General features: G+C 46.4%; 1 protein-coding gene across 4 annotated transcripts in view; it reads right to left on the bottom strand.

Moving 5' to 3' along the window:
- The window catches only part of LOC139537444 (mediator of RNA polymerase II transcription subunit 13-like), a 151,921-nt gene that overhangs the window by 77,687 nt on the left and 65,132 nt on the right, over nucleotides 1-9,102 (bottom strand). The gene's annotated exons all lie outside the window — the stretch shown is intronic.

Below are 9,102 nucleotides of genomic sequence, written 5' to 3' on the forward strand. Positions count from 1 at the left end.
GAGAGAGAAACAGGCTCTGTTAGTAAGGTGTGTCAGGGCAGGACCGCCCAGAAGTAGAGTGCTGAGCCTCTCGGGCCTCCTGTGGTGTGTGTGTCTGGGCTGTTAAGGCAAGGTGGGGCAGGGAGCAAACAAATTAGCGAGTGAAGGAAACCTCATACCTCTCCTTTATTCTCTAGGAATTACCCATGAGTAAATGGAACTCAATTCCCTTTTTATGCACCTTTCTCTCTATGCGTATTCTGACCTTGAACTTAAGCATGGGCAAAAGCATGTGTCAGCCAGATATTCGCTTGGGGTGGAGATTACAGAAATGGAGGTGTGGCAGAGTTGTGTCTGCAGATACGTAGTATTCTGATCTTGACTTAATTCCCTTATAATTCCACCACCTTTATGTGCGAGGAAACCATGAATAAGGTCGAGCAACCTGTCGGTTCTAAGTGATAAAACATTGACTTACTTTTTCCCGATAGAAATAACACCGACCCCTCCCGAGTGGCGCAGTGGTCTAAGGCATTGCATCGCAGTGCTAGCTGTGCCACAAGAGACTCTGGGTTTGAGCCCAGGCTCTGTCGCAGCCAGCCGCGACCGGGAAGCCCATGGGGCGGCGCACAATTGGCCTAGCGTCGTCCGGGTTAGGAAGGGTTTGACCGGTAGGGACATCCTTGTCTCATCGCGCACTAGCGACTCCTGTGGAGGGCTGGGTGCAGTGCACGCTGACATGGTCGCCAGGTGTACGGTGTTTTCTCCGACACATTGGTGCGGCTGGCTTCCGGGTTAAGTGGACATTGTGTCAAGAAGCAGTGCGGCTTGGTTGGGTTGTGTTTCGGAGGATGCATGGCTCTCAACCTTCGCCTCTCCCGAGTCCGTACGGCAGTTGCAGCGACGAGACGAGACTGTAACTTGTCTCTGTAACAAGACTATCCAATTGGATACCACGAAATAGGGGAGAAAAAAGGAGGTGAAAAATAATAATAATAAATAACACCAATCTCTATGCACTCTAATGCATTAATTGATAAGAGCTATCGGATAAGACCATTTGAGTAATCTGTTTGGATAAGGGGATTGTAAATATAAATTACAATTGTTTTAGATCTATTTTACCTTATGATCGCTGACAAATCGTGAGCTTGGTTATATCTGCAAAAAGATGATTCTGAGATATGTGGCTTTAAAGTTCCGAACCCTCATTGGTTTGAATGGTGTCAGCAAGTTTTATCTTGCATTCTTTTTATCTTAACTACATACATTGGTGTATTTAGAATACTATATAGGTAGAAAACACTGACCAGAACAAGGCTATGTTAATAACTCAATTTTTTTAATAATACAGTCCCAAGCTCTCAAATGTGAAACCATTCATATTTCAGCAAACTGAAAAGCATTTCAACATGGGAGGTATTTCAGCCTCTTTTCCATAGTGAAGTATAAATAGCTGTGACGTTATACCAAATTTTTATTGTTGGCCTTTGGCTTAGGTTGCAAGGGTGACATTTGGAGACCCAAGCTGAGGCTATAGTCTATGGAAACCCATGCGCACTACTAAGTTGATTTATGCACTGTATAATGTTTTAATTATATGCCCAGACTTTTCAGTAGTTTTTTTTACCATTTCAAAAATATTATACTGAACAAAAATATAAACACAACACCGCAACAATTTCAACGATTTTACTGAGTAACAGTTCATATGAGGAAATCACTCAATTGAAATAAATGAATTAGATCTTAATTTATGGATGTCACATGACTGGGAATACAGATACATATCTGTTGGATACAGATACCTTTAAAAAAGAAAATGGGCCTCACAATAGGCCTCAGGATCTCGTCACGGTATTTTTGTGCATTCAAATTGCCATTGATAAAATGCAATTGTGTTAGTTGTCTGTAGCTTATACCTGCCAATACCATAACCCCACCATGTTTGTTCACAATGTTGACATCAGCAAACTGCTCGCCCACACGACGCCATTCACATGGTCTGCGGTTGTGACGCCGGCTGGATGTACTGCCAAATTCACCTAAAACAAAGTTGGACTCGGCTATTGGTAAAGAAATTGATATGAAATTATCTGAAAAAAAGCTCTGATGTACATTCCTGCAGTCAACATTCCAATTGCACGCTCCCTCAAAACTTGAGACATCTGTGGCATTGTGTTGTGTAACAAAACTGCACATTTTAGAGTGGCCTTTTATTGTTACCAGCACAACGTGCACCTGTGTAATGCTCATGCTGTTTAATCAGCCACTTGATATGCCACACCTGTCAGGTGAATGGATTATCTTGGCAAAGAAGAAATGTTCACTAGCAGGGATGTAAACAAATTTGTGCACAAAATTTAAGCGAAAATAAGCTTTTTATGCATCCGGAAAATTTCTGGGATTTTTTTTTATTTCAGCTCTTGAAACAAGGGACCAACACTTTACATGTTAAGTTTATATTTTTGTTCAGTCTAGTACCAGTCAAAAGTTTGGACACACCTAGTGATTCAAGGGTTTTTCTTTATTTTTACTATTTTCTACATTGTAGAAAAATAGTGAAGACATCAAAACTATGAAATAACACATATGAAAACATGTAGTAACCAAAAAAGTGCTAAACAAATCTAAATATATTTTATATTTGAGATTCTTCAAAGCAGTCACCCTTTGCCTTGATGACAGCTTTGCACACTCTTGGCATTCTCTCAACCAGCTTCATGAGGTAGTCACCTGGAATGCATTTCAATTAACAGGTGTGCCCTGTAAAAAGGTAATTGGTGTAATTTCTTTCCTTCTTAATGTGTTTGAGCCAATCAGTTGTGTTGTGACAAGGTAGGGGTGGATATACAGAAGATAGCCCTATTTGTAAAAGACCAAGTCCATATTATGGCAAGACCAGCTCAAATAAGCAAAGCGAAACGACAGTCCATCATTACGACATGAAGGTCAGTCAATCCAGACAGAAATTTGGCAGTACGTCCAACCAGCCTCACAACCACAGCCCACATGTAACCACCCAGCCCAGGACCTCCACATCTGGATTCTTCACCTGAAGGATCGTCTGACAGGGGGTGGGGTGGGTGCTGAGGAGAATTTCTGTTTGTAATAAAGTCCTTTTGTTGGGAAAAACTCATTCTGATTGGCTGAGCCTGGCTCCCTAGTGGGTGAGCCTGGCTGCCCAGTGGGTGAGCCTATGCCCTCAAAGGCCAACCCCATGGTTGCACCCCTGCCCAGTCATGTGAAATCTATAGATTAGGGCCTAATGAATTTATTTAAATTGACTGATTTAAATTGACTTCTATTATGCACTGTAACTCAGTAAAATCTTTAAAATTGTTGCCTGTTTTATGTATTTTTGTTCAGTATATATTCTAGTGAGTTTGTCAAGGAAAATGTAATTAAAGGTACACTGTACTTAAAGGGATGGCTTTAGATAAATTGACTGAAAAACCTATTGAATGAGAACTCCAAATCTGGAGTCACACCTGCAAAGCCCTTTATGCACCTGCATACGGTAAGTCTGAATACCGACTACTGATTAATGTCCCTATACACTACTTAATGTCCCTATACACTACTTCCGGCGCCGACAGAGATGGCCACCTCGCTTCGCGTTCCTAGGAAACTATGCAGTATTTTGTTTTTTTACGTGTTATTTCTTACATTGGTACCCCAGGTAATCTTAGGTTTCATTACATACAGTCGGGAGGAACTACTGAATATAAGAGCAACGTCAACTCACTATCATTACGACCAGGAATATGACTCTCCCGAAGCGGATCCTGTGTTTTGCCTTCCACCCAGTACAATGGATCTGATCCCAGCCGGCGACCCTAAACAACGACGCCGTAAAAGGGGCAAACAAAGCGGTCTTCTGGTCAGGCTTCGGAGACGGGCACATCGCGCTCCACTCCCTAGCATACTACTCGCCAATGTCCAGTCTCTTGACAACAAGGTTGAAGAAATCCGAGCAAGGGTAGCATTCCAGAGAGACATCAGAGACTGTAACGTTCTTTGGTTCACGGAAACATGGCTCACTCGAGAGACGCTAACGGAGTCGGTGCAGCCAGCTGGTTTCTTCACGCATCGCGCCGACAGAAACAAACATCTTTCTGGTAAAAAGAGGGGCGGGGGGGTATGCCTTATGATCAACGAGACGTGGTGTGATCATAACAACATACAGGAACTCAAGTCATTCTGTTCACCTGACTTAGAATTCCTCATAATCAAATGTCGACCGCATTATCTACCAAGGGAATTCTCTTCGATTATAATCACAGCCGTATATATTCCCCCCCAAGCAGACACATCGATGGCCCTGAACGAACTTTATCTGACTCTTTGTAAACTGGAAACCACACACCCTGAGGCTGCATTCATCGTAGCTGGGGATTTTAACAAGGCTAATCTGAAAACAAAACTCCCTAAATTCTATCAGCATATCGATTGTGCTACCAGGGCTGGTAAAACCCTGGATCATTGGTATTCTAACTTCCGCGACGCATATAAGGCCCTCCTCCGCCCTCCTTTCGGAAAAGCTGACCACGACTCCATTTTGTTGCTTCCAGCCTACAAACAGAAACTAAAACAGCAAGCTCCAGCGCTCAGGTCTGTTCAACGCTGGTCCGACCAATCTGATTCCACGCTTCAAGACTGCTTCGATCACGTGGATTGGGATATGTTCCGGATTGCGTCCAACAACAACATTGACGAATACGCTGATTCGGTGAGCGAGTTCATTAGAAAGTGCATCAGCGAAGTAATACCCACAGCAACGATTAAAACATTCCCAAACCAGAAACCGTGGATTGATGGCAGCATTCGCGTGAAACTGAAAGCGCGAACCATTGCTTTTAACCAGGGCAAGGTGACCGGAAACATGACCGAATACAAACAGTGTAACTATTCCCTCCGCAAGGCAATCAAACAAGCTAAGTGCCAGTATAGAGACAAAGTAGAGTCGCAATTCAACAGCTCAGACACAAGAGGTATGTGGCAGGGTCTACAGTCAAACACGGATTACAAAAAGAAAACCAGCCCCGTCGCGGACCAGGATGTCTTGCTCCCAGACAGACTAAATAACTTTTTTGCTCGCTTTGAGGACAATACAGTGCCACTGACACGGCCCGCTATTAAAACCTGCAGGCTCTCCTTCACTGCAGCCGAGGTGAGTAAAACATTTAAACGTGTTAACCCTCGCAAGGCTGCAGGCCCAGAAGGCATTCCCAGCCGCGTCCTCAGAGCATGCGCAGACCAGCTGGCTGGTGTGTTTACGGACATCAATCAATCCTTATCCCAGTCTGCTGTTCCCACATGCTGTTCCCACATGCTTCAAGAGGGCCACCATTGTTCCTGTTCCCAAGAAAGCTAAGGTAACTGAGCTAAACGACTACCGCCCCGTAGCACTCACTTCCGTCATCATGAAGTGCTTTGAGAGACTAGTCAAGGACCATATCATCTCCACCCTACCTGACACCCTAGACCCACTCCAATTTGCTTACCGACCCAATAGGTCCACAGAAGACGCAATTGCAACCACACTGCACACTGCCCTAACCCATCTGGACAAGAGGAATACCTATGTGAGAATGCTGTTCATCGACTACAGCTCAGCATTTAACACCATAGTACCATCCAAACTCGTCATCAAGCTCGAGACCCTGGGTCTCGACCCCGCCCTGTGCAACTGGGTACTGGACTTCCTGACGGGCCGCCCCCAGGTGGTGAGGGTAGGTAACAACATCTCTACCCCGTTGATCCTCAACACTGGGGCCCCACAAGGGTGCGTTCTGAGCACTCTCCTGTACTCCCTGTTCACCCACGACTGTGTGGCCATGCACGCCTCCAACTCAATCATCAAGTTTGCGGACGACACTACAGTGGTAGGCTTGATTACCAACAACGACGAGACGGCCTACAGGGAGGAGGTGAGGGCCCTCGGAGTGTGGTGTCAGGAAAATAACCTCACACTCAACGTCAACAAAACAAAGGAGATGATTGTGGACTTCAGGAAACAGCAGAGGGAGCACCCCCCTATCCACATCGACAGGACAGTAGTGGAGAGGGTAGTAAGTTTTAAGTTCCTCGGTGTACACATCACGGACAAACTGAATTGGTACACCCACACAGACAGCGTTGTGAAGAAGGCGCAGCAGCGCCTCTTCAACCTCAGGAGGCTGAAGAAATTCGGCTTGTCACCAAAAGCACTCACAAACTTCTACAGATGCACAATCGAGAGCATCCTGTCGGGCTGTATCACCGCCTGGTACGGCAACTGCTCCGCCCACAACCGTAAGGCTCTCCAGAGGGTAGTGAGGTCTGCACAACGCATCACCGGGGGCAAACTACCTGCCCTCCAGGACACCTACACCACCCGATGTCACAGGTAGGCCATAAAGATCATCAAGGACAACAACCACCCGAGCCACTGCCTGTTCACCCCGCTATCATCCAGAAGGCGAGGTCAGTACAGGTGCATCAAAGCAGGGACCGAGAGACTGAAAAACAGCTTCTATCTCAAGGCCATCGGACTGTTAAACAGCCACCACTAACATTTAGTGGCCGCTGCCAACATACTGACTCAACTCCAGCCACTTTAATAATGGGAATTGATGGAAATGTATGTAAAAATGTATCACTAGCCACTTTAAACAATGCCACTTAATATAATGTTTACATACCCTACATTACTCATCTCATATGTATATGTATATACTGTACTCTATATCATCTACTGCATCTTGCCATCTTTACGTAATACATGTATCACTAGCCACTTTAAACTATGCCACTTTTATGTTTACATACCCTACATTACTCATCTCATATGTATATACTGTACTCTATACCATCTATTGCATCTTGCCTATGCCGTTCTGTTCCATCACTCATTCATATATCTTTATGTACATATTCTTTATCCCTTTACACTTGTGTGTATAAGGTAGTAGTGTTGGAATTGTTAGGTTAGATTACTCGTTGGTTATTACTGCATTGTCGGAACTAGAAGCACAAGCATTTCGCTACACTTGCATTAACATCAGCTAACCATGTGTATGTGACAAATAAAATTTGATTTGATACCAGGACAGTTGAGCCAATGTGCGCTAATGTGATTAGCATGACATTGTAAGTAACAGCAAACTTTCCAGAAAGCTGGGTAGAAAGCTTAAATTCTTGTTAATCTAACTGCACTGTCCAATTTACAGTAGCTTTTACAGTGAAAAAATACCATTCTATTTTTTGAGGAGAATGCACAACAACAAAAAACTGGTTTGATACATTCACCTCTGAAGCTAAATAATGTACTTACATTCAGTAATCTTGCTATGATTTGTCATCCTGAGGGTCCCAGAGATAAAATGTAGCATAGTTTTGTTTGATAAAATCTATTTTCATGTTCAAATGTAGAAACTGGGTTCTACAGTTTGAACCCCTGCTGTCTCTGGCTCCACACCCACCCCACCTGGCCATCTAGATTGTAACGGCTGATTTCCTCCTCTTCGTCTGTAGCAGGGATCGGACCAAAACGCAGAGTAGTAAGTGTCCATGTTTTAATATAAAAAAACTGAACACTACACAAAACAAAATAACAAAGTGAATCTAACCGAACAACAGTCCCGTGTGGCACAAACACTGACACGGAAGACAAACATCCACAAACCAACAGTGAAAACAGGCAACCTAAATATGGTTCCCTAATCAGAGACAATGCAAAACACCTGTCTCTGATTGAGAACCATATTAGGCCAAAATACAAACCTAAACATAGAAACAAATAACATAGACTGCCCACCCCAACTCACGCCCTGACCATACTAACTAAAGACAAAACAGAGGAAAATAAAGGTCAGAACGTGACAGTACTCCCCCCCAAAGGGCAGCTCCGGACTGAGGAGCAATTCCGGCATTGCCGGCGTGACAGGCGGTTCTGGCAGCTCCTGGCTGACTGACGACTCTGGCAGGTCCTGGCTGACTGACGGCTCTGGCAGCTCCTGGCTGGCTGGCGGCTCTGGCAGGTCCTGGCTGACTGGCGGCTCCTAACTGGCGGGCGGCTCTGGCGGCTCCTGACTGGCGGGCGGCTCTGGCGGCTCCTGACTGACGGCTCTAGCGGCTCAGGACAGACGGGCGGCTCAGATGGCGCTGGACAGACGGGCGGCTCAGACGGCGCTGGACAGACGGGCGGCTCAGACGGCGCTGGACAGACGGGCGGCTCAGACGGCGCTGGACAGACGGGCAGCTCAGACGGGGCTGGACAAACGGGCAGCTCAGACGGCGCTGGACAGACGGGCAGCTCAGACGGCGCTGGACAGACGGGCAGCTCAGACGGCGCTGGACAGACGGGCAGCTCAGACGGCGCTGGACAGACGGGCAGCTCAGACGGCGCATGACAGACGGGAGACTCTGGCGGCTCAGGACAGACGGGAGACTCTGGCTGCGCTGGAGAAGAGGAAGGCTCTGGCAGCGCTGGACAGGCGGGAGCAACTGTAGAGAGAAAACGGAGAGACAGCCTGGTGCGGGGGGCTGCCACCGGAGGACTGGTACGTGGAGGTGGCACCGGATATACCGGACCGTGAAGGAGTACAGGAGCTCTGTTCCTCCTCCACGCACTCGCCCTGTGGTGCGTGTCTCCAGCCCGGTACCACCAGTTCCGGCACCACGCACCAAGCCTCCTGTGCGTCTCCAGAGTCCTGTACGTCCTGTTGCTGCTCCCCGCACCCGAGCCGCCGCCGTGAGAAGGCCCACCTGGACCCTCCCCTTCTGTGTCAGGTTTTGCGGCCGGAGTCCGCACCTTTGGGGGCGGGGGGTACTGTCACACCCTGGCCTTAGTTATCTTTGTTTTCTTTATTATTTTAGTTAGGTCAGGGTGTGACATAGGGGATGTATGTGTTTTGTATTGTCTAGGGTTTTTTGTATGTTTATGGGGCAGTGTTCAGTCTAGGTGTATGTATGTCTGTGGTTGCCTAGATTGGTTCTCAATTAGAGACAGCTGTCTATCGTTGTCTCTGATTGGGAACCATATTTAGGCAGCCATATTCATTAGGTAGTTCGTGGGTGATTGTCTATGTGTAGTGTTTAGTGTCAGCACTATTTGTTTATATAGCTTCACGGTCGTTT

This window comes from Salvelinus alpinus, chromosome 13, assembly GCF_045679555.1.
Source record: "Salvelinus alpinus chromosome 13, SLU_Salpinus.1, whole genome shotgun sequence".
Taxonomy (NCBI): Eukaryota; Metazoa; Chordata; class Actinopteri; order Salmoniformes; family Salmonidae; genus Salvelinus; species Salvelinus alpinus.